At 43.7% G+C, this 27384-nt stretch overlaps 1 long non-coding RNA gene across 1 annotated transcript; it reads right to left on the minus strand.

The window, feature by feature from the left end:
* Positions 1-1077: 1077 nt before the first annotated feature.
* On the minus strand, positions 1078-6177 carry LOC117868485. The gene is made up of 2 exons (XR_004643647.1): positions 5900-6177; positions 1078-1516 (listed from the first exon to the last, which is right to left on the minus strand). It is a non-coding gene; the product is annotated as an uncharacterized LOC117868485 (long non-coding RNA).
* Between the last annotated feature and the right edge of the window lie 21207 nt (positions 6178-27384).

Consider the following 27384-nt stretch of genomic DNA (forward strand, 5'->3'; position numbering starts at 1 on the left):
TCACCTTGCATATTGATTAAAAATAAGGATTTTTGTATGGAAAAAAGCCAACCATCCTCTAACTGACTCTGAACTATGGAAGCTACAAACATGTGGCAAATGCTCGTTTCTGGCTCTTTTGAATGTGCAGATACCATAGGCCTAGCCACACCTTGTAAAGGCAGCTAGAGAATCAGCTGCAATATTTCACTGCGTGCAGTCACTTTAATCTGACCATTTTTTGCCCCGGACATCTCTCTTTGGCAGCCATGCAAGAAGAGCTGGAATAAAATGTAGCTGCATCAAGTTGATGTTGCAAAAAAATGATAGTGTGTTTATTTCATTTTTATCTTTCTGAAAGGATGTGGGGCTTCCACCCCTAACCCTCCCATAGCTGTTGCCTTTCTTGGGTGGAGACCTGCCTCTGTCTCCCTCCTGACTGGGGTATTTCCAGGCTGAACAGTTCCCGGACTTCATTGTGTTATTTCCAGCAAATGACAGTCTAACTAAGGCGGCCTGTTTTGCTTCCGCCTCTGAGGTTGACAACCGTGTAACTTCCCGCAGTTATAAATTACCACACAGCTCTTTCTAAACAAGCAGTCTCCTGGGATTTAGTGTGACTCCATTGTGCCTTTTTTGTCCTAATCCCAAGAGATGTCCTGACCAGACCAGGCCAAAGAGAGGGACCTCAGATGACCTCACCATGCCCACCAGATCTGGCTAACCCCTGAGCACTACCTGGGATGGGAAACTAGTGCCTCACATAGACACATACTCCTATGTGCCCTTTCCTTTCCCGCACCTTAGTTATTTTCTTTCCTATCCCTCTCCTTTTCCCTTCTGTCTAATAATAGTATGGCTTAGCTGGCCAAGACCATATATTTTGCAACACTTTTCCTTTTGTTTCTGTATCTTTAATAAAAGTTTAAAAGCATCTTTAGTGGTGTGTTGGCCAGGGTATTAAACAGGCTGAGGTCTCTGTACACAAAAACCCGAACCTTGTTTAATGTTGGGTAGTTTCATGGTTACATTAACACCTTTGATTCTTTGGCCCCGTATATTAATCCAACATGAAACAAACTTGTAGGGAGACACTTGTATACAAATCCTTTTTTATTGTATCTTGTTACAGTATATTTGCGTACCAATAGAGAAAAACATGTTAATCTGGTTAATTCAAAAGCGCAAAGCAATTAATTATGGAGAAATGCTTCTAAAAGGACAGGCTGGTGCTTGTGCATGATGCAGCTTCTGGCTGGCAGTCTCAGTGGTGCCGAGGACTCCCCTTTTTGCGCCCAGTTGGCTCTTTGAGTAGGTAGGAGGGCTCACTGGATACATGGCTATTGTCCAGCGCCGGTGAGTTTTTCGAAGATGACGCTGGCTTCTATCACTTGGCGGTTCTCCCCACTACCACTATGACAATTATAATGATGAGGAAAATTACTCCTATGACAATCCCGATGATATTCAGTATGCGGGCAGTGCGGGAAGCTTGGGACGCTCGCTCCATGTCACCTGTCCCAGCTGCATTCTCTACCTGGAAGGGAAGCACAGCCCACCCCACCCATCAAAACAGTTATTTAAATTCCAGGCTAATAAAACCCCACCCCAAAGGGCGTCCGTCCAACGCGCTGTGTGACATCAATATACACAAGGACATAGGAATTACAAAGAAATAATCAAAAAGCAGCTGCATGTCTTCCTCTCACCTACCACATGTCAGTTGATTAAATGTCACATGACCAACATAGCTTAAAACGCATGAGAACAGCCATATTGGCTCAGACCAGTGGTCCATCTAGCCCAGTATCCTGTCTTCTGACAGTGCCAGGTGCTTCAGTGGGAATGAACAGAACGGGGCAATTATTGAGTGAGCCATCCCCGGTCGTCCACTCCCAGCTTCCGGCAGTCAGAGGCTTAGGGACACCCAGAGCATGGGGTTGCATCCCTGACCAGCTTGGCTACTAGCCATTGATGGACCTATCCTCCATGAACTTATCTAGTTCTTTTTTGAACCCAGTTGTACTTTTGGCATTTTACAGCATCCCCTGGCAAGTAGTTCCACAGGTTAATTGTGTGTTGTGTGAAGAAGTACTTCCTCATATTTGTTTTAAACTTGCTGCCTATTAATTTCATTGGGTGACCCCTGGTTCTTGTGTTATGTGTTAAGGGGTTAGTACCACTTCCCTATTCACTTTCTCTACAACCTTCATGATTTTATAGACCTCTATTATGTCCCCCCTTAGTCGTCTCTTTTCTAAGCTTAACAGTCTTTTTAATCTCGCCTCAGATGGAACCTGTTCCAGACCCCTAATTCTAACATATATATTTTGAGATGAGACAACCAGAACTGCACACAGTATTCAAGGTGTGGGCATATCATGAATGTATATACTGCATTATTTTCTGTCTTATCTATCCCTATCCTAGTGTCTCCTAACAATGTTAGCTTTTTTGACTGCCGCTGCACATTGAGCAGATGTTTTCAGCAAACTATCCATGATGTCTCCAAGATCTTTCCTCCCATTATTGCATTTTTCCACCAGTCGGAAATCCCACCATTAGCTGTTTTAGCCTTTGGACATACCCATTCAAAGAGATGGGCTTTCCACCATGCTTTGAGGTTCAACAAATTCTGGGGGAATCCATCTATCCTAGGTACTTATCTGTCCCCATCACAATGGTAACTGAACCCCTCACAGTCACTAGTGAATTTATCCTACAGCACCCCAGTGAGGTAGGGGAGAGCGACTATGCCCATTTTACAGGTGGGGAAGTAAGTCACAAGGTGGTTAGCATTCTTTCCATCTGACCATCACGGGAGGAGGCTGAACACTCCAGAGGAAAGGGGGTTAGGTTTCCAGATGGAGGTCAGTGACATGCAGGACGAGAGCTGGTCAAAGTGTGAATGGAAAACATTAAAAAAAAATCATCAACATTCCTGTGATTTTTTTGGGGAGTTCCTTTTATTTTTAATCAGCTCTCTTCAGGATCTTCCTGTCACACCCTGTTTGCTGCATTACACAGTATGGTTGGGGAGGAAGGGAGGGTGGAATAATACAAAGCAAGAAATTCAATCATTCAATCACCAAAAGAAAAGAAAAGGTTAAGAGATTCTGGGTTTTTTATAAGTAAATTTGACAGGCCTCAAGACTAAAGCCCCGATCCTGCAAAGCCTTACTGCATGCACATAGCTTTACACGTCTGAGTAACCCCATGGACATCGGTAGAACTACTCATCTTCACAGTGTTAGGCCTGTGCAGAATTAGGGCTTAACACCCTTGCTCCACAGAACAAGCATGCCTGGATAGAGCTGGGGAAGTACAGTCGTAATACGATTTATTTCCCAAATTTTACTCCTCCTGTCTGTGACTGGCCTGCAAACTGACTGGCTGTTATTTCATTATTGGAAGTTACTGGGTAGGTAGTTTTGTGAATAACTTGTGGTGGCTTGTGCCTCTGTAGGCAGCTTATCGAATGTTTGCAGTATTCAGAATGTGATCTACCCGTTTTCTAAAGAATTCAGCGCTTTTAAGGCCAGAAGGAATCACTCTGATCATTTAGTCCGAGCTTCTGTATAACACAGGCCAGAGAATTTCACCCTGTCATTCCTGCTGTGGAAGAAATTGCTCTTCTCAGTCTACAAGTGAACACTATTGAGACCCGTATCAGAGGGGTAGCGGTGTTAGTCTGGATCTGAAAAAAGCGACAGAGAGTCCTGTGGCACCTTATAGACTAACAGACGTATTGGAGCATAAGAATCCAGTGCGTCTGACGAAGTGGGCATTCACCCACGAAAGCTCATGCTCCAATACGTCTGTTAGTCTATAAGGTGCCACAGGACTCTTTGTCGCTTTTTACTATTGAGACCAATAACTTGTGGCAGAACTAGAGCATTTCTCTTAGGAAGATGTGCACTGTCTGTTTAAAGACTCCTACGATGGTGAATTTAGCACTTTCTTTGGTAAGTTGTTCCAGTGTTTAATTACCTTCACTGCTAAAAGACTGAGTCTTATTTCCGATTTGAATATTTCTAGCTGCAGCTTCCAGCCATTGGACCTTGTTCTGTCTCTGCTAGCCTAAAGATAGCCTTACTGTCAGATATCTTCTTGCTGTGTAAGTACTCAGGGCAGATTTTAAAAAATATTTAGGATTTCAATGGGAATAAAGTGTCTAGGTGCGTCTGAAAATCCCACTAGGCGATTATCTGAATCTTTAGGTGCCTAAATATGTTTGTAAATCTGGCTTTTAGCGACGGTGAACGTATCACCTTGCGACAACGGATGCTATGGAGTCATCGCCAGTTTCATGAGCTATGTACATATTTATTCCTTCTTCTGAAAATCAACATCTGCAAAAGGAACTTTTGTTTCCATCACTGGAATTAAATAAGGAATAAGTTCTCTCCACTGCAGAAACCCTAAAAATCCATGAAGGAGGAAGAAACCGATTCTCCTGGGAAAGTGACCTTAGATTAGATATCAGGGAAAGGCCTTCTAAAGGCCCTTAATACTGGGGAAAGAATGTGAGATCAAACCCAGCAAAATATCCTTAGCACAACTGTAATGGCAGCTGATAAGGCCAAGCACGAGCCGTGAGAAAAGAGCAAAAAATGAAGGTGACTGGAAATATTGCCCCTCGCCCTCCCTGACTTCTAACCTTTCAAATGCCTTTAACCTTCTTCCCCTCCCATTCCCTCCTCAAATTCCATAGTCATCTGGTTTGTGTTCTTCCCCATGGGAAGGACCTCTCTCTGATGAGATAACCTTACTCCCAGTCTGGTGGGAGAGGCTGCTGCCAGTTTAAACCATGTTTTCTAGTGGGAAGAAGCAGATCTGGCTAAGCACCTGTCACATGCCCCCTCTCCACTTGGCCAGTCACCAACCCTGTCACAGACCGGACACATGTTGGCATTGAAACCCAGCCACGCACTTCGTCTTTACTCAAAGAGATTGCATGGCTAATTAAAGTGGAGCCACATTCCTCATCAGAGTATCGGTGGTGGCCATGCTGTCATCCCTGTGTATTTACTTCATTGAGCAACAAGTTTCTTAGTGCAATGACAGCTTCAATATGCCACTTATTGCTCAGAAGAAAATACACATCAGCTGGGTATCTCAATAAAATTGGGAAAAAACGACCTTTCACAGCCAAAGGTTTCAAGTAGAGGAATTTTCCTACTCAGCACATTAACCCTATTGATGGATTTGCCTATAAAATTCCATATCTTTGGGAGCTGGGAAAAAAACAGTACAAATGATTTGTATAGATGCAAAAATGCAGTTCCTAATGAATCCTCATGAAAGAGGTGGTGCTGTCAGGGACTGATGGCCTCTGTTTACTCCCAGAATTGTCCCAGCACATATTCATAACTGTGACTATCTACATGGTTAGTTGTGTGATGTGAATAAACAGAAAGAGGATTAAGTATGCATTGGTCACAATGAAACTCATGGCAGAATTTGATCACTCCAGGGCAAAGGTCCTCAGCTACTGTCCCAAGGAGGCGAAAATCCCCATCCTTAAGCTAATGGTCAGAACACTGGACACAGAACGCAGCGCTGCGTCTCTCCACTCACAAGGCACACAAACAGCCCACACTCCAGTGCTCACACACATCCTTCATTTACACCCAACACCACCACCAAAGCAACAGTTCAAGAGAAATGTCTCTTTCCAGTCAATTCAACTTTGGAAGCAACAATTCCCACAACTTGCTTAAAGTAGCCCTAGAAAATTGCACTGTTCCCTATAACTTCTGGGAAGAAAATCCAAATGTTTCAACACCTTTGCATTGAAAATTAGGGTTAGCTTCTCCAACTCTCTCTGTAACAGACATTTTAAGACCATATTTGTAAATCAAAGTTTGGAAATGTATCAACGAAAAAATAAATACGCTTAAATAAATGCCAGACTTACTCTGAGAGAATAGATGAGAGCAGCTATTCCAAGTGGGAGGCAGCAACACAACAAGTTAAAGATCGACAGGGCAAGGTAAGTAGGGACATTTCTTTGAGTTGTCTCCATCTTCAGAAGCTTTCTGTTTAAATTCTCTATTGCTGAAGCTAGGAAGGCTTTGAAGAATAGTAACACTGCTTCCTCTGTTAAATCTTGCAATGGGGAGGGGGGAGTAACCAAGGGAAACACTGCTGAGCAAAGCATGCACTTGCGTGCATGGTTTACAGACTCCTTTCCCAATCCCATCCCATAAACTACTGGCTGCATTTGTAACCAAGCTACACACCTGTTTCAAATTAAATTTCTGTAATGAATCTAGTAGGATTTTCAGACAAGAATTCTGTATGGGGGGGTGCGACTGGACTGCTAATAAACGCTTGATAGTGTAAACCAGAATGCTGTTCTTGAGGAGTGGGCAATTCAGCTTCCAGCTGTCTTATGATATAAAAAAGTAGAGCTGCTCAGAAAAACTTCAGCTGAGCCATTCTCCATCAGAGACGGCAGTGCCATCAGAAAGGAAACACTTCTCAAAATGCCTATTTCACAGACATTTCATTTTGGAGAAAACCTGGGGGAAGGAGAGGGAAGTTGTCCCATTTCAACATTTGTAGAACAAAATACTTTTAGCTTCCATTTCAATATTTTTTGTTGTTTTGTATTATAAGATAGAGCAGGGGTCGGCAACCTTTCAGAAGTGGTGTGCCGAGTCTCCATTTATTCACTCTAATTTAAGGTTTTGCGTGCCAGTCATACATTTTAAAGTTTTTAGAAGGTCTCTTTCTATAAATCTGTAATATAAAACTAAACTATTGTTGTATGTAAAGTAAATCAGGTTTTTAAAATGTTTAAGAGGCTTCATTTAAAATGAAATTAAAATGCAGAGCCCCCTGGACTGGTGGCCAGGACCCGGGCAGTGTGAGTGCCACTGAAAATCAGCTCGTGTGCCGCGTTCGGCACGCGTGCCATAGGTTGCCTACCCCTGAGATAGATTACACTGCTCTACAGCCAAAATGCTTCTGAAATAAGTGTAGCCAAACTTTACTAATTCTGGGTCACTGAGAACGAAAATGATGCTTAAAATTGTTGATTGGCTCTAGTTTTCAAGATATGCTATTGGGTCAGTATATACGACCCTTGACTTGGGAATGGCGGAGGATAAGTGAGTTATAAAGGGAAGAGATCTCAATTTAAACCAGAAATGACTAAAATACATCTTTGACTGGATCTATGAATAAATCTATGACTGGGTTTGGACAGTTCTTGCTTTTTAGGCAAAACAATGAATGATGCAATCTGAAGCTGGTATTGCGTCATACATGATATGAATTGCATCATGTTATTCCTAGAAGTCATGGATGATACAATCATAACGAAGCTTACATCACTCTGCTGAACAAATTGCCCTATATCAGCTCTAGAAATCATACAGTGTCGTGCTCTCTTATTTGTCAGTGTTTGATTTTGCAAAGGGACATATTTCTGTTTAGCCAAAGTGAGCAGAGATGCCTCGTACTTGTGTGAACAGTGCAGATAACTTCTGCTCTGTTTGTGGTGAAGTGACTTTTGCATCACAAAAGCGCTGTATAACCACTATGGTTAAGAAAGCCTATCACCTATCAAGTTATTTATGGGGGCTTTTTCTATGAGTTTTTTTTTTCTGGTTTACAACACCAACCGTCACCTGTGGCTTGAGCATTTCTTTTTCTTTTGGGGGCGGGCACTTCGCAACCCGCGGGGGAGTATCAGTTTCAAGCAGCCACGAGTTATTGTTTATATTACAGTAGCATCTAGAGGCTGCAACTGAGATCAGGGTCCACTGTGCTCCATGCTGCCCAGACACACGCTGAGAGACAGTCCCTTCCAATCTCAAAAGACAAAACAAAGGGAGGGAAGAAAGGAAATGTTATTGTTCTCGTTTTACAGAGGGGAAGCTGAGTTGGAGAGAGATTAAGTGACTTGACCAGAAAATCTGTGGCAAAGCAGATGCTGAATACCGATCTCCTGAGTCCCTGTCTAGTGCCCTACCCATAAAACTATTACTCCCCTCCCACTCAGTCATCATCCCACCTCCTCCTTCAATTCCACTCTGCTACTCCCTATGCCCCTGAGGAGGAACAGAAGAGTTCCTCAACCACTTAACAGCAGGAAGAGAAAGGCAGTCAAGATGAGAACATCGTGTCTTGCTCATGCACCAGTACATGATTATGTTGAATTGTAGCAGCGCAAGATGCTACCATGAGATGTCAAAAGGTTGTAACTGTACTTTATAGGGGCTCCTGCTGACTCCATGTGACAGCAAAGGGGCTCACCCTCAGGCGGGCAGGGGTGAAGTTTTGCACCTGTGGAGGTCAACCTGGCTGTTGTGTTCATTGTGCAGCTGAGCTGGATGTAAGTTTATATTAGGGAGGCAACGAGAGTTATACTGCTCTTCCTCCCAGCTGACCCACGGACTCCCGCTGGCCTAGCTAGGGAGAAAGAACATGCCTAACTCTGACATGTGTGGAGTCATTCACAGCGCTCGGGGTGCCAGCCTGAGCAGAACCGCTGCTGCATTATGGCACATGTCCAAACGAGGCTGACAAGTCCCATTGTCTTTTGGAAAGCAACAACAAATCCTACAAACACGGCACCACACCTGCATGCCCCCTACGCTTCCTCAAGCCCTCAGAGAATTTACTACATGACCTAACACCTCACTGGCTGCCTGCCCTCAGATCACACTTGGACATGGATTTCAGGACATGCATAGCCAGTGCAAGTGATCTTTGATCCCAACCCTTTGAATAAAAGCACACACAAGCTAGCATTGTCTTAAATGCCACTCTGACATGCCTTCTGCTCACAGAGGAGGGGACAAAATGGGTTGCAGCTAAAGCAGTGCTCAGAGGAATATAACAGAGCAACCTCTGCACAAGGTACATAGGCACTGGGGACAACCCTACAGCCCCCGGCTTTGGCAAGACTCCTGATTCATTTGCCCAAGGCTCTAGGAAGAGCTGTGGTCTTCTGAACTCAACACATTCCCTTGTGTGATTTGTTCTCCAGGACAGTGCGAGGTGGAGTTTTCTGACACTGAACGAGGAGAACAGGGAAGGGACTGTGGAGATTTTGCTGTGCTTGGAAGTTCTGCAGACCCCTCTTTCCAGGGGCTTGGCTGGCTGAAAGAGTCAATGTGACAGGAATCGGCTAATGGCTGCTATATTCATATATTATATATTACAGTCTAGTTTAAATGTCCATAACCCCTTTCATCCCAAATTTCTAAACAAGCTGTAAGTGCTACGGACCTGAATTCCAGGCAGATGACACTCTGTGAGTTTGTTCACAACTTAAAAAACTGAGTTCCCCATTTCACCGACAAAATGCAGCTTCCTCTGGAGTGGAGCATAGTAATCAGAACCCTGCACAATAGAGAAGGGAAGGGCAAATGTTGGCCAAGGATATTGGGGCAGATCCCTGCCTCCATGAAAGTGCCCATGAGCCATACCAAGTCCATGCAGAGTAGACAGAACCCAGGTTTTTAAGGCCTCCTCCCCTCTGCTCTCCCCAAGAGAAGAATGGGTCCCAAGCAGGAGGAAACAACTTGTAAACAATGCAGCAAGCCCCTGTCTGGACTAGGGGTTTGCACAGGTGCAGCTATTGATGGCTGAGTAAAGCCTGAGGAACATTTTTGTGATGGACTCTAAGGAAGTTCTTTGGCTCTGTCCTGCCTTTCACTGCTGAGCTGCGCCTGCATCTCTCCAATGTGATTTGTGTGCTGGCAACCTACTGTGCGCCTGTGTGACCCATAGTCAGCACACTCCCCTCTCTGGGGGGACTCTTCCCTTTCTTATGCTGGGAACATTGCTTGGCTGCAGGCATTGTTATTGCAGCTTGATCTAGGAGTGATAATACATGGACATGCCTGTGTGAATGCTTGTAGTGGCAAAATGCTGCTCGGTCAGCACTTCCATGGAGTCCGTCAAAGGCTGTAGCCTCAGCAAGGATTGATACTGTAACCCTCATAAGCTTATTTCCCCTCTGAAGCAATGAAATGAAACTAAGGCCTTGGAGATTTCATCACAATGGTAGCTGCATCTGTGCAAGTCCCCGGTATAAGCAGGCCAAGCGACTCTCCGTTAGGGTTTTGCCTCAGGTTCTGCTCAACCCTGATTGTGCCGAAGGGATGGAGACATAGAAGTCTTCACAGACCGCACACCACCTACCTGCTCACCAGGGAACCAGGCCTGCTGTATCCCATGCTGAAATGCAGACAGGTCAGCGAAACAGGGATTACTTTTACAATGGGAGAGCCCTGGTGCTAACCGTGATTGCCTCAGCAGGTCCGACTCAGGTCCAAACCCTGCAATTCTGTTCCCTCCAAGACAATAACAGTAGTAATCCATGACCAAAACCAAGAATCATTTATTTATAACCAAAGCATTTCAGAGAAAACAGATCTTAACAACAATTAAACAGATTATATGCGTGGCTGGTTAATCATCTTCCACACGGGGATCCTCGTAGCACTAATCCTTATTAATTCTTCCCCAGAACCTCTTGCCTTGGTGTCAGCTTCTCTTCCTGATGGAGCTCTGCCCCGGCAACTCACCCTCCTTCACAGAATCTAGTCAATTTTCCCACTGTTTATAGCCCTTTTATAGCCTTTCTCAGCCCTCGCAAAGCAAGGTTTGCAACTTGTTGGAAACGGGATCCTAGACGCTAATAGTTTGCCCCATTGTCTTTCCAGCGTGTGTTTTGCTGGTCTTATTTGGAAAGCAATTGTGTCACTTCTCTGCACAGATTCCCATTGAATTTGAGCATTGTAGGTACATAATAAACATTCCAATACAAGTTAGATCAGTACACTCACACACAAGATTCTAATAGCCCATTATACAATAACGCCCCCTCACTGACCTGGTCAAATACAGTGTTTATAAAATGGTTACATCTCCGTATTTGTAACATTATTACATACCAGCCCCAAGTTTGTCCAGACAATAATCTTTTACTTAATCAGAGAAAACATGCCTCAATAAGACAGGGATTTATCAACTGGAGCAGCACATGGGGAATAGGAGACTTTAGCCAGAAAACACATGGGAACAAAAGAACCCAGTTAATTCAGGGGCTTTTTCCTGAAAAAATATAGAGAATTAATCTCTTCCACGAAGTCATATATCTGCAGGGCTTGGTGCACAAGAAACCTCTACAATCTGCTGCATAATGGGGAACAAAAAATTGCACATTCCTTTCCTTGCCTCTGTGACACCAGCGACTTTTCAAACACAGCTGCAACCCTTCCGTGTCTACTTTTCCTATCTGAGTCGAAACAGCAAAGACAGACATCCTGGCTATCTCCATTCCAAACTCCAGTGCCAATAGGAGCAATTTCCCCGGCGCCTGCCTCAGAAAGGCAAATCTGCCTTTCAGTAAAACCAGAACTAAAGGTAAGACATGACATCCTCCCCACAGCAGAATACAGGAGATAAGAGAAACCAAAGAGTGAGATGACAAAAGAGAAGGCTATGGAGCATTGGGCTGATTGTGAACAATAGAGGATAACACCCCTTCCCTCTGGAACAGCTGAACCCTGTAATTATTTCATTTTGGAGCTTCTGGCGTGTTTCATTTATGAAAGGCCATAATTCGACAACCCTAGTGACTGCAGTCCTCTCTTCACCCACAGAGCAGTTACAACACAGTGCAAGTTCCTCCAGTCGACGTGCATCAGTCCTGCCATGAAAAAGCCACTACAAAAAGTGAAGGAGAAGTTCATTCTCCAGGGCTGAGTTGATCATTGGCCACTCTGATGAAGCACTAGCTGTGGTAGCTTTTGTTATACGGACATCTGTTTGCTGCTGAGTCCCATCAAACTCATTTCACAGAGGCTGCTCAACAGCCATCTGAATGTAAATGATTTTCTCCTATGACACACAGGCCCAACTGGGTGCCAACTGGCAAAAGAACAGGAGTACTTGTGGCACCTTAGAGACTAACAAATTTATTAGAGTCTCTAAGGTGCCACAAGTACTCCTGTTCTTTTTGCGGATACAGACTAACACGGCTGCTACTCTGAAAACTGGCAAAAGGTTCACTGTGCTTTACATGCAACTCCTGACTCTGACCTGACAAACTCAATACATGGAATACATGGCTTTCACGGAATTTATCCCTAAAGGGTAGCATGTGAGGTCTTGCCTGAAAGCATGTAACTTATCAATATTCAAAATCACTGTGAGATGTGTGCATGGTTGATATTTAAGGAATAATGTAACTGTATTGAAAATTATGCCTTAGGGCCTGGAAATGAAAACGAGTCAACAGGGCATCACCTGTCTCATTGCTGGCCCATTCAAGTGGGTGGGGGGTAGCTGTCACCCCTCTTTGGCCAGCTGATTTTGTAACATGTTGCTCAACTGTCCACGATAGCAACAACCCAGAACAGTGGAAAATCATCAGAGAGAAACTATAAATATCAAAGTCACTTGGCAATGAAAAGGAATGACGAGAAGCAAGTGGAATCCCCTGTCTGTGAATAAAAGACAAAAGGCTGATTCAGTACATCATGGTGGAGACAGACACACTCTGTGTCCATTCACTGAGGAGTGGGGTGCTTCATGAAAGATTGGGTTCTGACTCCTTGGGGCCAGCAAATGCAGCAAAACACTGAACTGCAGGGTGAGAATCAACTTTATTAGACTGGAAAGGTAAAGGGTAGGCCCTAGGTTGCAGTTTTCTATTTTGTTTTGTATGTAACCATTTGATTCCATCCCCCACAATTGTTCCTTTCTATTTGAATCTCTATTCTTTCTTAAATAACTCTCCTTTTGGTTTAACAGAATTGAACTCAAGTGCTGCATGTGATACAGGAGGGGTGGGCTAAGGTAAAACTGGGGTACAGTGTTCCTTTGGGAACAGAGGTGTCTGGGATTAGGAGCTAGACACCACCAGAGGACATTTTGAAGAGGCTAAGGGGCACCTATTGTCAACCTACAGGGGAAAGGCAGGGCTGGTATAGCCCAGAGTGGCTGATAGGATTAGGGGCTAACACTCAGCTGACACAGACAAGAATCCCGCACACAGAAAGCAGGTGGCAACATGTTGCCTCACAGCTCTGGAGGTGGTGAAATCACTTCCACCACTACCAGTATCGAAGTGGAAGGCTCTTTACCCCATTCCCAGTCCCCATGCTTCCCATTATTGCCCATTTAGAGTATTTTTAAATACATGCCACTCCAAAGATTTGTTTCTGTCACAAAGAACAGTAAGCACATGCCATGTACATTGATTTCTTCTGGCTCACATTAGAAGCACGTAAATGCAAGAGCTTTATGGGCACAGAACTATAGGAAAGCTGGAAGAGAGCAGCTAGTAACAGAACATTCAGTCCATCTCTCCCTATCCTCAAGCCAGGACAGAGTTGTTCTCTACAGCACGAGCGCCGATGCTTTAAGGCTGCCACTGATAGGGCTCCCTCTCCTTCTGCTGAAAGACTCCCCCACTGCCTGTTCTATCTCAGGTCTGCTCTGCTATTCCTCCGACAATTTCCCTTGCCTTCTCATTGCCCTCTTCTGTATAATTAGATAAATATTCCCCTTCCCTCATTGGGGCTTACTCCCCTCAGGTACTTGTAGGTAGAAGCTCTGTCTCCCCTGAGAGCACAATCGTGCAAAGATCTCCTTGCAGAAATGTCCCTGTTCCCTTGAGGATCACAGCTATCGCCATAGCCATAATCATCACTCAGCTACTCTGTTTGCATTTCACTCTCCTTTCTCCTCCTCACCCAGTCCCTCTGGCCCCTGGAGAATTTATCTAACCTCCCGCTATTCATTGCATGCTAGGAAGGGAAACTACTGATATAATTTATGTTGTAGCTCAGTTGTCTCTACTCCTCTTAACAATACCTACAGGATTCTTCCCTTTTAATCATGTTCTTGCTTCTGCATCAAGATTCCCCTCTCCCAGCCCAGCTGAAGCATTTACCACACATCCATGCTACAAACATGAGCCACATGGTCTCAAAAAACTACAGCTTGGGTTATTCAGGGGCAGGAAAAGAAGCAACAACCAAGAGACATAGGGCTCAAATAAAGTAAAAAAGAATCTTTACACCCATCCTCCTGAGACAAGTCTAATCCCCCCAGCTAAATCCAAACCCAGAATAAAAGTGGCACACATTCCTTTCTCTTTATGGTCTCACAGATAATTTGCTTCAGCTGAGTTCAACCACATACTCCCCTTCTTGGCTGGGCCCTCAGGCAAATTTCTGCAATAATGGCCAACACCTGGCAGGCTCATTCAGCTCACAAGAAACTGTTTAACCCTTTCCCTAGTGCATGGGACCCACTCACTGCCACTACAAGCAGGTTGGCAGTTTTCAGTTACTTAGCCGCCTTTCAGCCCTTGTATCTTCTCTACTGCCTCCAGTGCAGGCAGCCCCTCACACTCCACATGGATGCACCCACCCATATCCCAGACTTCCTAGCACGCTATCAAAATATGGCTACTCTAGCCCTTTGTTTGCAGTGCAGTGTGGGAAAACTTGACTGTCCACCAAACTTGACCTGACCAGAGGACAAGGAAAGGCAGCCCATGGAATTGTGGGATATTTTTGGCAGACTCTTAGAGTGTGAGTCCAATGGGGCTGCATCTACACTGCAAAGCAACAGGTCTTGAACCCTGGGTCCCAGCTTGACTCAGGCTTGGACCCTCCATCTTTGTGGGATTCTGGGTTAGCACAATTTGTGTGTGGATAGAAGCAGGATTAGGCTTGAGCCTGAGTTTAAACCCTGGTCTTATATTGCAGTATAGACATACCATTAGGCCTTGCAATGCTGAGTGAAGCAATGCCTAAGTACATTTAAAAATGTAAGCCCAAGACCCTGGATTTCTCCCAGACATGGGATTCTCTTTGCAAATATTTTGGTTTGCTTAATTCATTATTAGTAATGCCGAGAGCACTACGCTAGGCACTGTACAGACATGCAGTGAGAGTCACTGGCTTGAAGAGTTTATCATCTAAAAAACAATTACTACAAATACAGCAGGCAAACTGACTGTTGGACTGATTGTTATAAGATATATCGTGGTGTACTGAATTCAGCCTCAAATTGTGCTAAATGCTCATCCTCAGTATGGCACATTTTGGTCCACGATGGGGTTTTAGGCTGAGACAGATCCCAATTTGTTAGAGAAATGTGTAAATGATTGTTGCTTTTTTAAAATGCCAAGTGTACTGACTCCTACAAAGGGCGGTATGAGGAGATGTTTATAGAAAGTCGTCTGGAGTACAACGGGTAACATGAGGCTCTCCACAACAAGGTGCAGGGTCAAATTGAAAGAAGGAATATTTTAAAGTGTCATCTAGTTCCATGATAGCAGCCTGGTTCCCACAATGATAACAGACAAGACAGCCATTGGATGGAACAAAGGAAGTGTGACGTTATTGACATCAACTGTGACTGTATAGATCATTGTTGCAACCAGGGTCCTATGGTTGCATCAGGTCTTGTATAGAGGAGGTCAAATGGGGTGTCTATGGAAAGGTTGTAGTTTGCTGGCTATGATTTTGCTATCTGTATGTGTGTATCATTTTTGTATTTGAAGTTATGAATATTGGCTATGTACTTGTATCTTAATGTGTTTGATTCTAAGTAGCCTCAGTGAAGCATTTGGTCAGCTTCTTGAGAAAAGGACTATTCTCAGTAAGTGTCCAATCAAGAAACACTTAACTGACAATAAGAACAGGAGTACTTGTGGCACCTTAGAGACTAACAAATTTATTTGAACATAAACTTTCGTGGGCTACAGCCCACTTCTTCGGATGAATAGACTGGAACATATATTGAGGAGATATATATACACATACAGAGAGCATGAAAAGGTGGGAGTTGTCTTACCAACTCTGAGAGGCCAATTAAGTAAGAGAAAAAAACTTTTGAAGTGATAATCAAGCTCGCCCAGTACAGTTTGATAAGAAGTGTGAGAATACTTACAAGGGGAGATAGATTCAATGTTTGTAATGGCTCAGCCATTCCCAGTCCCTATTCAAGCCTAAGTTGATTGTGTCTAGTTTGCATATTAATTCCACCTCAGCAGTTTCTCCTTGGAGTCTGTTTTTGAAGCTTTTCTGTTGCAAAATTGCCACCCGCAGGTCTGTCATTGAATGACCTGACTGACAATTTGGGAGATGCCAATCCACAACTGAGCTTTCCTGGGAACGTTCAAACTAACATGTAAACAATGGTGTCGGCCTGCAAAAAGCTGAATCATTCATGGACATGTGACTTGCCCAGGTCACTACAAACTCCATCTTGTAGCTGTGATTTTGCACAGGAGTACAAAGGGGTTTCCGCCCACAAGAGAGAGAATATAAGAGGCCCTGGAAACCACTCCATTTTGTCTTCAGCTGGCTCAAGAGATGACCTCTCCACCCCAAAAAGATGCCTGAAAGAAACTGGAAAAAAGGATATTAACTATGGGGGTGTGAGTGATTGCTGGACCCAGGCCATAAACTACAACATTGGTCTGAAAAGGATTAGGCCCAAACTGGCAGAGAAAATGGACTCAGAGGTAGTCTCAGCACATCAGGTGGCAGTCCCAAGGGGGTCTCTGTGACTGAACCCGTCACAGGAAGCATTTTTAACTGCATTTAATTGACATGCAGGCTGAAGCAGAGGAAAATCAAGCCATTAGCCCAAGTATGGGAGGAACTGACCTCATCTCTCTGCAGTCCCAAGCTCCTGCCTTGTTTACAAAGCCATCCTTCCTCTCATAAACAGCCAGCAGGCAAGTAAATACTACTAACTAATGGGAAAAAAAGTTCCCTATTTTATGAATTATATGTATATTATCCCAGTTTTAATAGAGGATGAAATTAAAGCCAGAAAGTTAAATGACTTTCCTACGGTCACAAAGTGACTCAGTCAGACAAGGCAGAGCTGGATTTAGCTCTTAGGAGCTCCTGGCTCCTAGCCCCCAGGCTGTGCCATCAAGTGCTTCAGATCCGAGCGAAGTGGAGACTTGCACTAGTACTAGGGTTACATATCTAATAAATAAAAAAAGAGGACCCTCCACGGGCCCTGGCCCCGCCCATTTCCCCACTCCCTAGCCCCGCCCCAACTCCGCCCCTTCCCCGCCCTAACTCCGCCCCCTCCTCCCTCCCACTCCCAGCCACGGGGAAAGGGCTGCCCCAGCGCTACCGGCTTCAGGGTTTGCCGGGCAGCCCCAGACCCTGCGCCCCCGGCCGGCGCTTCCCCAACGCAGCTGGAGCCCGGGAGGGGAAGCGCCCAGCCGGGGGCGCAGGTGCCCGGCAAACCGTGAAGCCGGTAGCGCTCGGGCTTTGGGCAGCCCCTATGCCTCCGGACCCTGCGCCCCCAGCCGGGCACTTTCCCTCCCGGACTCCGGCGGCGCAGGGTCCGGAGGCACTGGGGCTGCCCGAAGCCGGTAGCGCTCGGGCAGCCCGGCTCTTAAACAGAGCCGAAGAGTCGGGGAGGAGCAGAGCCACCATTTTCCCGGACATGTTCGGCTTTTTGGCAATTCCCCCCGGACGGGGGTTTGATTGCCGAAAAGCCGGACATGTCCGGGAAAAAGAGGACGTATGGTAACCCTAACTAGTACAATGGGCTGGCTGTGACACGCTGGCCAGATCAGGCCTGGTGTCTGTGAGTTTGCAAATGGCTGTGGGGCGCACAAGGGTGTTGTTTTTCTTTTCTTTAAAATGACTTGGTGCAACCTTTTCTCAATGCTATGTGAAAAGTCCTGTGCAAGACATCCAGAAAAACCATTTCATTGCGCCTCTCTACCTCCCAGCGTTCGACTGACTTTCACAGCAAAGTCTTTAATACCCTGAGCTGCTGGATCCGAGCAGCACTCCCTCTTGCTTGGAATCAAGGGTTATTTGTAAGAGTGGAAGCAGAACCTTGGACAAATTATGGAAAGTAAACATTTAGTTTTCAGCACTGCCAGCACCAGTGGTCTGGAAACAACATTTCTTCTGTTGTTCAGGAAAAACAGGCGGAGGGGAGGGGAATCCTGCTTTTCACTGATCGCTACTCCACTTAGTGACTGTCAGGGGAGCTCGTGCCCCCACCAAGGTACAAGGGGCTTATGGACTTTGCTCAACTCTCACTGTTGGTTCCATGACAAAAGACTTTGAGGAGCAAGCCTCTATGTGAAATCTTTGCAAGATTTTACTTATATAAGTAACATGGCGAAGTCACATAGAGAGAGGCTGGTTTTCTGATCCAGGAACCAGATAAGAGGTACGGAGTCATTTCCCATCTCTGCTACAGACTCCCGGTGTGACCCTGAGCAAGTCACTTAGCCTCTGTGTGTATTGTGTGTTGTAGCCCACGAAAGCTTATGCTCTAATAAATGTGTTAGTCTCTAAGGTGCCACAAGTACTCCTGTTCTTTTTGAGGATACAGACTAACACGGCTGCTACTCTGAAATTAGCCTCTGTGTGTCTCAGTTCCATACCAGTAAAACGAGAATGATAATGCTCCCATTGTCTGGCTTCTCAGTTTAGATTTTAGAAACTTTTTGGTGTCTCTTGCTATGATCTGCATGGCACCTAGTATAATGGGCTTCTTGGCATTACTCTAATGTAAATAACTTATTTATTGCCTTCCCTCTTCCTTGTGTTGGATGACTCCAGCAGGGTTTTGCAGCTCTAATACCCACTGAAATGATTTGGCAATAGATGAAAACCAAAATGGATTAGAAGGGATTCTCTCTGTCTCTTATATCAACGGTGGTGACTTTGGCAGCTCTGTCACTCACTACGTAGCCTGTATATAATGTTATCGTTTCCAAAAAGGCTGTCGTGGACTTCACTGTGGGAAAATAAATTCAGGAACATAGTTGTTGCAGGCATTTCCTTTGGAAAAAAACATGCCTAGGTCTTGTATTGCTGGTGTCTTTAATGGCTGTTTATTGTTTGAACATCAGAATTGCTGGAGATTTTTATGGTCTGTTTAAACAGCACAATGATTCCCTACATGCAGAAGTGTGTAGCTACAATTACCCTTCTGTTGCAGGCTGCCAGGTGTAATTGAGAGTTCTTTTCCAGCTAGTAGGCTGGGAGGCACTCTGATTGCCTTTTGAGCTCTCTGACAGAAATCGGGGGTGGCTCCTGCTGGAGTCAGGGAGAAAGGATACAAATCAGGGATACTGCAAAGGAGGAAGAATGGCTCAAAAGACTGTGGGTTTGTTTCTCCCCCTCTTTACACCAGTGTATAGTAAAGTAGAGGTGACTGCACTGCAATCAGTGGAGTTCTAGCAATGCATAACCAGAATACTTGAGAGGACAACCAGGCCCTGCCCATTAGAAAGACACGTTAGTCTAGTCACTTATATGAAACCTATTACCATAATATCAGAGCGACTCACAATCATTGGTGCATTTACCCTCACAACAATCCTATTCAAACCAGGTTCAATGTCCAAGTCCACCACAGATTTCCAGTATGACATTGGGCAAGTCACTTAAGAGATGCGTACTCTGCACACAAAAAACAAGTTAAAATAGCAGTACTGACACAGGAACTTGGTTTTTAACTCAGGCTAGCTGCTGGAGTTCAACCCCAGGTCGATTTCGGGTACACTGCAGCAGGGAGGTGTCTGATTCCCAGCACAGGAAGACAGACTCGCACTAGCTCAACTCGAGTTAGTACACGAACAAGAGCAGTGTGGATATTGTGCCAGTAGAGGCATCTTAGGCCAGCCACCCAAGCTTGGATCCAGGGGATTGAACAGCTACCATGAGCCACACTACAGTCACAACATCCACACTGTTATTTCTAGTGCGCTAGCTAGTGCAGGTCTGTCTACCGATGTTGGAAATTTATACCTCTCAGCTGCAGTGTAGACAAACCCCTGGAGGCTTGAACTTGAGCTGCTAACCCAAAGACAGTGAGTTTCTGTGTCTTCACTGCTATTTTAACTTATGTTAGCTAATTCAGGTTGGCTAACCTGAGCAGTGCAGACATACCCTTGGTCCCTCTGACCCAGCTCCTCAAAAATATTTAGGCTCCTAACTCCCATTGAAATCAATGAAGGTTAGGAGTCTAAATACCTTTGAGGGTCTGGGCCTCAGCTGTGAAGTGCGGATAATAGAACTTTCATACCTCAGGATATATACATTAAACATTGTGAAGGGTGTAGCCCAATCGATAGCTAGCTAGAGGGGGTGTATGAGGATGGATAGATAGATAGATAACTTAAGAATCCCCCAGTTACTTTGAGGGTTGACAGGTTCTTGTCCCAAGACCAGGCCCAGTATTATTCAACTTGTTATATAGTTGGGAACCCCAAGAAGCACAGTTGCAACACTTCCACTATAGGAAATCCTCTATATTTACAAATAGTTTATTAATACATTTCGCACAGCCACAAATATCCCAACTCAAATAAGGTAGATAAAGATACTACAGAATGTATATCTGCACATCCATTTACTCACACCATCTCTTGTTAGCCATCATCTTCTTCATCACCATCACCTTCCCCCTCATCACCAGTGTCCATCATTCTGATACCTCCTTCTCTTACTGCCCCTAGGCTGGGATGCAAGTTTTATATTAGGATACGCTGATGCCCCCGTGTTTGACGCATATTCAGTAGAGGTTTTTCCTCTTTTCTTGATGTGTATATTCTCACCTTACTAATGTTGGAGGGTCTTTCTCCTATAGGTTAATATACCAATGATTTCAACTTATTATCATAGACATCAATTTGTTACCATGGCCCTCTTATGGTTAGGTATGTGCAGATGTAGTTTGTGGATCTGTTATATAGGTCAGTTCGATACCATGACACTCATGTGGCTGGGTCATGTTCCTGTGGTCAGAAATTCCCCTTAAAACACTCTCTTGTCAGCTCCCCAGTACTTGGGGTTTTCCGTTGGTCTGTTCAAAATGTATAGGCCTCAAGCCTTATGATAACTTGCTGAAGCCAATGTCCTACAGGATACAGGGCTGTAGGTTCCTTGCATTACTGCTGAATATAATGCGAAGCAGTGAATATAATAAAGGCAAGCTAGCCCTATGGACTACAGTGGCTCAGATACTACGTGATGAAGGCTATACAAGTACCTAATACAGATACACTAATGTTTCCTTTCATGCCACTATATTGGATATAAAGGATGGCTTTCAGGATACTCGCTGCTAGGACCACAGGCCTTTGAACTGTGTTTCCCCACCTTGATTTGTAAGAGCTCAAGTTTGTTACCCTTTAGGGCAAGCTACAAAGTCACTTCTCTGTTGGCCATGAGTGGATCGGCATTAGGCAGAGCCGAGTAGCGGTGGCATGGAGACTTTATGAGGGATCTTAATTAGCTTGTTGTATTTATATTGCTGGTGGGGGAGATGTTATTTGATTTGATAGTGGAGTAAGTGATAGGCTGGTTTATTTGTTAGTTATTTCTAGAAGACTGAGGGCACCAGAGTGCTGGAATGGCACAGAGTAGTAAAAGTCCACAGAAAGGAACAAGCAAGGCTAAGTTATTAGACTTTCAAACAATATTCACTATAATAGAGCATTAACTGTGGGAAAGAAATACAAGGGCAAGAACTCCCCCATCTCTCTCTCTTCTATTGCTTTCATATTCATCATTCTTGCCTCCTTTTCTCTTCCATTTTCAGTTCAATGACTTATTCCTAGCCGCTCCCCCCCCCCCCCCCATATAACTATGCAGCTGAGGAATTGAGGCAGAAAGACCATTTGCGTGCAGTTTATTCAGCAGAGACGGCAGCCGTCATCTTTCTCGGCCTCTCTCTCTCTCTCTTTGTACAGATGTCAATCAGCCCACAGATGTTCAATAGCAGTAATGAAAATTGCGAACAGGGGTAAAGTGGACTGTTATTGTATTAGCAAGTGTCACCCGTTCTTCTAGGCTCTCTCGTGAAATAACTGTCATTTGCAGTGGCTTTGCCCGACTGATCTCTCTATCATTTAGTGTAATTATGGGTAACCGTTTTCTGGTAGGATAGCGGGGCCCAGAGAATTTTCAAGTATCCACTTTTGATTGTGTAGCCCCCATTACCATAGTGCTGAAAAGATTGTCATCTGGATGGGAAAGTCATTCAAGCAGCTGAATAACCTGTGGAATGTGAATGCAATCAGACGACAGGAAGATACAGCTGACATCTGCAATCAGCTCTGAAGACAGAGGCTGCATATCAGTAATATAAATGACAGGCCTTGCTGTTGAATGCCTGCCAAGTTTAGAATACTAGACAGTCTGAGGTCTAGCACCTACATGTAGAAGACAGTACCTAGGGAATCAATAACTTTAGAATATTGACCTGTAAAACAGCCCAATAAAATGTACAAGCCTGGAAGCTCTCTGATGCATTTACTTAATCAGTGTTTTTGCCTGAAAAATTTCGACCTTTGATAAAAGGAAATACGCATTTTACTTAACATATAATTAGCCTGTGGGACTTGTTGCCACAAGGTATTATTGAGACCAAAAGTTTAGTATGATTAAAAAAAATAAAATAAAAGGGGGACTGGATGTTTAACAAACAATATCCACAGATACATTAGAGACAATAAAACTGTCTGAAGGGACAGTGATTCAGAACACGCCCATGTTCTGAATCGCAGGGCCTAGGGAAAAGTCTCCTATTGGGCAGAATGTTACATAATTCTCCACTACAAAGTTTCACACACTATTCTTTGAAACATCTGATAATGTCAGTGTCAGAGACAGATCATCAGACTAAGTCAGCTACTGGTCTGATCCTGCATAACAATTCCTGTGTAAGATCAACAGACAATTAAAAATAGTGCACTTAAGCAACCTGCCTTTGCGTTCTCTATACATAATATACAAATATGGATTGGGACTGAAATGTATTGGTCAGTGCAAGGGACTAAGAAGGGGTTGTGGGACCCGGGCTTGTGAACTCAGCATTTCCAAGCCAGTGCTTCAACGCCCACATTGCATTGTAAACCTGGGTTTACAATGCAAGGACCCAGGTCTCACAGCCATGCTCATGTGTTCATGCTGCACTGCACAGAACTTCTGACATGGGTCTGTCATTGACCTGTGTCCACACTGCAAAATGACAGGTCTTGGACCTGAGTCATACTCTGACTCACCCCCATAGTATGGTCCTAGGACTCAGGTCCTGGGGGCTTGGTGACCCAAGTCAGAATAATTTGTATGTGGACATAAGGGTGGCTTAGGCTCAAAACTAACTCAGAGCCCGGGCTTAGTGTGCAGTGTTGACATATCCATAGATTCTGGTCCTTGGGGAAGGTGCATAACTTGTTGGTGTCTCTTTGTTTTACCACCTTTATAACCAGTCTAATATTTATCTATTTTACCAGAAGTAAGAAGGCTGCACTTGTTAGAGCCAAGTCATCGGAGGATGTGGTAGAGCTTTGCCAAAGTATCACTATAAACTATGTTTCAGTTTTCCAAGAAAAAGGCACAGAGATTTTCATTCTTGTTTTCGAGTCTGTGATTAGTGAAAGCAACTCTTTGTACTATACTGTTACTGGCAGTAGGCCTTTAAAATGACCTCTCACTCTTTTTTTTAAAACAAGGATGGGAAATCTAGACAAGTCCCATATTGAAGTCAATGGGAGTCTTTCCACTGAATTCCATGATAGCTAGGTCAAGACTCTGGCTTTTGAGCATAAATTTAATCAAATTATGCAGATTCCTGAAGCAAATAAGCATTTGTTTATAGATGAGTGTTTACATATGATCCATGCCCTCCCCCAAAATTAAAGTTACTAAACACAAAACCCGTATGTAGGCATGTTCAGCCAAAGCAGCTTTTTGAACACAGACGCGGCCAAAAAAGAACAAAACCTTAGCTTGTTCCAGCTCTTATCCATCTGCACGTCCTTAAAACCAGCTCCCTAATGAATAGAGAGGTCAATAATAGGACAACTTTTGGAGCAGTGTTCCAAGTTCTAACCCTGTTTATGTCCAAGAAATCCATATGGCCACAGCATGATAAACAGATGACAAGTGGAAAGTTGTGCAACGGGATCTCATGACCATATGTTCTTGTTCACCAGAACGAATCACAATTACAGTCCATCAGATGCAAAAACCACAATAAACATAAACCATCAAGGGCAGTGTCAAATATTTTAAATACTTTTTACTCTTTTTCATTATAGCTACATTTTTCTACTCACTTAGAATTGTTTCCACCCTAATTTGGGCAGAATTTTTGTCTCCACCACAGTTTATTTAACCTCCTTGTTTAGTTAGTAGCATAGTTGATGGCATTGTTGCTATCCACAATAGCTCTGGGAGTATGGTTAGGTCTTAATAGAGCTAGGCAATTTTTTTTGTGTGTGCGTGTGTGTTTGTGAATAGTCAATTCACGGTTGCCCACTGAAGCTGGGACAAGAAGTAATGGGCTTAATCTGCAGCAAGACAGATTTAGGTTAGATGTTAGGAAAAACTTTCTAACTATAATGATATTTAAGCACTGGAGTAGGCTTCCAAGGGAGGCTGTAGAATCCCTGTCACTGGAGGTTTTTAAGAACCCATTAGACAAAACACCTGTCAGGTATGGTCTAGGTTTATTTGGTCCTGCCTCAGCACAGGTGGTTGGACTAGATGATCTCTCGAGGCCCCTTCCAGCCCTGCATTTCTATGATTACAATAGCATCTGAGTGCTCACAATCTTTAATGCATTTATCTTCATAACACCCCTACGAGGTAAGAAAGTACTACTGTCCTCATTTTTCCATATGGGGATTAATGTCAGACTAAAAGTATGGCTACACTGCGGTCATGGGTTGTGACTGCAGCTTGTGTAGATATACCTGAGCTAACTTTAATCTAGCTTGCTCGAGTACCAGAGCAGTGAAGCTGCAGTAGCGTAACCTGTACAATCCCGCCTAGCATCCTGAGTAATTACTCAGGTGGCTATCTGCAGCTTCACTGCTCTAGTACCAAATTAGCCAGATTAAAGCAGGCTGAGGAACGTGTATAGGAGTTGCAATCACACCCCAAGACTGCAGTGTAGACACACCTTCAGTATCTTGCTCAACATCACACTGAAGTCGGCCAGAACAAGACATTGAACCTGGTCTCCGGAGTCCCAGGTCTGTGTCCTGACCACTGGGCCAGCCTCTCTGTTCTACTGTTAGCTCTTCACGGCTGAACTTGGAAAGGTTTTAGAAGCAAAACAAAACAAACTTCTGAACTACTTAAAACAAAAAATAGTCTAAATTCAAATTCTGAGAAGAGCATTTCCCTCAAATGAATTACTTGCTGATTTCAGCTCCAACAGCTCTTCAGAAATATATGTAGTTCTTCAAATCTGTGCCCAAATTCTATGTAATTAATGACCATAAGTGCTCAGAAGTATGCGAGTGGTATTCAGAACAATAAAAACCAGAGCCAGCATAAATCAGGAAGGTACTGCCTTACTGGGGTTGTCTTCCCACATCTTTTCACACAACATCATAAATGATAATTAATGGGGGGAAAGGGTGATTAGCAATACTGTAAAAAAATCATTAATGGTTTGATCCAAAGCCCACTGAAGTCAGTGGAAAGGCTCCCACAAGTAGAACTGGTTGAAATGTTTATAATTTTTTTAAATTTAAAAATGTCCTTTTTTGAAAATTAAGTTTGTTAAAAAAATTGTTTATCAAAATTTTCTCCTCCCCCCATGGGAAATACATGGGTTTTTTATTTTCCTTTCTTTCCTTTTTCTGTTTTTTCAGTAGCAAAATGAAAAAAGTGGGAGAAAAGGAGAAAAAAATAAAAATAATGAAAACCAAAAAAATGTTGGTAAATGTTTGCAAAAACAATAATAAAAAAATCAATCCTTTTTAAAATTTTCAAAAATGTTCATGAATTTTTGTTGTTATTTTTTGACCAACTGATTATGCAACTACCTCTGTTTGGGCAGACTGCCATTGACTTCAGTGGGGCTCCGAATGGGAGCAGCACCATATGGAGTAACTTACAGCATCGGGACGTTAGCTTGTAGATGCCAAGCTTTGGGACTGGGTCAGACTCCAAGAGACCAAGAACGTTACTTTTGGTGATGAGACGAGACATCAGACTAAGTGACAACAGAGTCCTCTGGCAGCTCGCTTCTAAGACTGTCTCTATCACACAAGGAGAAAATCATTATTGATATAAATATCACACGCACACTCTGCTAGGCAAACCTGAGGGGATCCAACGAGAAAACTAAATGAGTCTCCAGGGAAATTAAGCCAAACTGAAAGTCGTGGCAGAGCTGGTTAATAATTTCCGCTTTGAATGAGTAATTGTTTAGAATTTAACCAGGCAAACATGATTAAAAGAAATCAATATAAATTCTAGGTCTGGTAATAATAAGTAATGACCTGAAGGAAATGAAAAGGGAACAATTAACAAGAAAATAGGATATTCCATAGTGCATTGAAATCCAATGAAAAATGCAGGTTTAACTTCCCCTTTCAAATTTTCTGCCACATGGAAAGAAATGTTCTACTTCTTACATGTTCTGAAATATCCAGAGGGCTAAATTTCCTGTCAAGAACTGTACTTACCATTTAATGAAACAAATGTAGGAAGGGAAACTGTTTTTGCAAAGCACAAAAGAAACCTCAATTAAGTCAGAGATCTGACTGTTCAGAACTCTGCCCAAATATAAAAACACAAATAGCATATTCACATTAAAGAGCAACCCAGCTGTTTAAAGTAGAAACACAAAGTCGCATGTTCCTCATTAGTGTCATTGCACGAGGCAATATTGTGAATGGTGGAGGCCATCAAAAGGAATATACACCAACAAAGTCGAATGAAGAAATGAAATGCTCCATTCTCTTGCTGTTTGCACATATGCATCTCCTTATTTATTATACAAGACTCTCTGGCTACATTTAGATTAGGAGTATGTCTACACTACAAGCTCTATAGCTGCCCAGCTGTAGTACTGTAGTGTAGACACTGACTACAGCAATGGAAGGGGGTTTTCCGTCGCTGTAGTAAATCCATTCCTTTTATGTAAATTGAAGAGATCCTCCATCTCCTAGCTCCATCTACAGTGGGTGTTAGGTCAACCTAACTACATCACACAGGGCATGAAATTTTTCACAGCCCTGAGAGATGTCACTAGGTTGACCTAAGTTTAGATGTATACCATGCCCAGATAAATGAATTAATGATAATTGAACTGGCGAGACAGCACTGCTGTTAGAAGTGTGTGTACCCTAGCAATTTTGGGTGTAGTTTTGCCCCATGTCCACACTGGGACCCCAATCTAAATTAAGCACATACATGTTTGCAGGATTTGGGCTTTGTATTACACTATACCATTGCCATTACACTACTCTTGAGATATCTATTCCCAGAAGAGTTCTTTGAAACAACTCCTTTTGGGAGATTTTTAAAAGGCTTTCTGAAAGCCCAGGGGAGAAGCAACCAAGCTTCCATAATCCTCTGGTAAACTCACAACTCTCAGGAACGGGCCATT

This window comes from Trachemys scripta, chromosome 21 (assembly GCF_013100865.1).
Source record: "Trachemys scripta elegans isolate TJP31775 chromosome 21, CAS_Tse_1.0, whole genome shotgun sequence".
Lineage (NCBI taxonomy): Eukaryota > Metazoa > Chordata > Testudines > Emydidae > Trachemys > Trachemys scripta.